The sequence below is a fragment of the Anarhichas minor genome, unplaced genomic scaffold (genome assembly GCF_050575085.1).
Source record: "Anarhichas minor isolate MPS153535 unplaced genomic scaffold, ASM5057508v1 ptg000288l, whole genome shotgun sequence".
NCBI lineage: Eukaryota > Metazoa > Chordata > Actinopteri > Perciformes > Anarhichadidae > Anarhichas > Anarhichas minor.
The window spans coordinates 15,001-17,500 of record NW_027466734.1 but is presented as its reverse complement, the minus strand read 5'-3'; positions in this window follow the sequence as shown (position 1 = coordinate 17,500).

Below are 2,500 nucleotides of genomic sequence, written 5' to 3'. Positions count from 1 at the left end.
AGGACGTCGGGACCGTGTATTCAAAATAAGAATCCCCGCTGTGCGTTCCATTTCCGGGTAGATATGGCGCGCGTAATAGGGCCCCTGCGACCTACTTTGACCGCGTGGTGCCTCGGCTGTGGACCTCGCATCCAGGATCCACTCGGATAGGTTTGTAGAAGTGGACTTGGACTACAATTAGATATGAGGTTCCCGGCTGTGCGTTGTGTTTTCGCGGAGATATGGACCGCGCAAAACGGGTATTTGGTTTAAGGATTTTTCGCTGTGATTTTGTCAGAGTATGAAGATCGATCGGCGGTTTTCAAACACGCGCTGCATCGGCTGTGTGTATCCGTTTATTATTCATCTTATATGGGTGGTTAGAGGACTTCCAGCTCGACAACTGGGCATGAGTATCCCCGCTCTGCGTTCTATTTCCGGGTAGATATGGCGCGCGTAATATGGTCCCTGCGACCTACTTTGACCGACTCGTGCCTCGGCTGTGGAGGTCGCATCCAGGATCCACTCGGATGTGTTTGTAGAGGTAGACTTGTACTACAATTAGATATGAGTGTCCCGGCTGTGCGTTGTGTTTTCGCGGAGATATGGACCGCGCAAAACGGGTATTTCGTTTAAGGACATAGAGTTTTTCGCTCGGGTTTTAAAGCCGTGATAGGGGCGAAGCGCTGAAGGTTCCAGCGCTTCTGTACTTCGCCTATTACGGCTGTGACCCATTTTGGTAGGGGGTAACCAAGCCACCTTCCGCACAATGATAGGAACAGACTACCCAGTGTATACTAGGGGATATGAGCGAAGCGCTGAAGGGTCCAGCGCTTCTGGCGGTCCCCCTATGCTACAGCCGTAGTAGGGGATATGAGCGAAGCGCTGAAGGGTCCAGCGCTTCTGGCGGTTCCCCTATGCTACAGCCGTAGTAGGGGATAGGAGCGAAGCGCTGAAGGGTCCAGCGCTTCTGGCGGTTCCCCTATGTTACAGCCGTAGTAGGGACGAAGCGCTGAAGGGTCCAGCGCTTCTGGCGGTTCCCCTATGCTACAGCCGTAGTAGGGGATAGGAGCGAAGCGCTGAAGGGTCCAGCGCTTCTGGCGGTTCCCCTATGTTACAGCCGTAGTAGGGACGAAGCGCTGAAGGGTCCAGCGCTTCTGGCGGTCCCCCTATGCTACAGCCGTAGTAGGGGATATGAGCGAAGCGCTGAAGGGTCCAGCGCTTCTGGCGGTTCCCCTATGCTACAGCCGTAGTAGGGGATATGAGCGAAGCGCTGAAGGGTCCAGCGCTTCTGGCGGTCCCCCTATGCTACAGCCGTAGTAGGGGATATGAGCGAAGCGCTGAAGGGTCCAGCGCTTCTGGCGGTCCCCCTATGCTACAGCCGTAGTAGGGGATAGGAGCGAAGCGCTGAAGGGTCCAGCGCTTCTGGCGGTTCCCCTATGTTACAGCCGTAGTAGGGACGAAGCGCTGAAGGGTCCAGCGCTTCTGGCGGTTCCCCTATGCTACAGCCGTAGTAGGGGATAGGAGCGAAGCGCTGAAGGGTCCAGCGCTTCTGGCGGTTCCCCTATGTTACAGCCGTAGTAGGGACGAAGCGCTGAAGGGTCCAGCGCTTCTGGCGGTTCCCCTATGCTACAGCCGTAGTAGGGGATAGGAGCGAAGCGCTGAAGGGTCCAGCGCTTCTGGCGGTTCCCCTATGTTACAGCCGTAGTAGGGACGAAGCGCTGAAGGGTCCAGCGCTTCTGGCGGTCCCCCTATGCTACAGCCGTAGTAGGGGATATGAGCGAAGCGCTGAAGGGTCCAGCGCTTCTGGCGGTCCCCCTATGCTACAGCCGTAGTAGGGGATATGAGCGAAGCGCTGAAGGGTCCAGCGCTTCTGGCGGTCCCCCTATGCTACAGCCGTAGTAGGGGATAGGAGCGAAGCGCTGAAGGGTCCAGCGCTTCTGGCGGTTCCCCTATGTTACAGCCGTAGTAGGGACGAAGCGCTGAAGGGTCCAGCGCTTCTGGCGGTTCCCCTATGCTACAGCCGTAGTAGGGGATATGAGCGAAGCGCTGAAGGGTCCAGCGCTTCTGGCGGTTCCCCTATGTTACAGCCGTAGTAGGGACGAAGCGCTGAAGGGTCCAGCGCTTCTGGCGGTTCCCCTATGCTACAGCCGTAGTAGGGGGGATATGAGCGAAGCGCTGAAGGTTCCAGCGCTTCCCTAAATTTTTTGGATTACCAGGACCAATTCTTTTAGAGCAGTAGTAGGGGCGAAGCTCTGAAGCGCTGAAGGGTCCAGCGCTTCGGGACTTTGCCTATTACGGCTGTGACCCATTTTGGTAGGGGGTAACCAAGCCACCTTGGGCACGATTTCAGAAACTCAGTTTTCAGAAATATGTCTATCATAGAAAGTCAAGGACACCTCGAGTAGAAGACATCCGACAAAGGCCAGAGCCCACTGGACCCGGTCGGCACCACACCTCGGTGTGTGGGCTGGTTGTCTGACTTTCAACAAAATGACAGAGTATTGAACGGATTGACGGA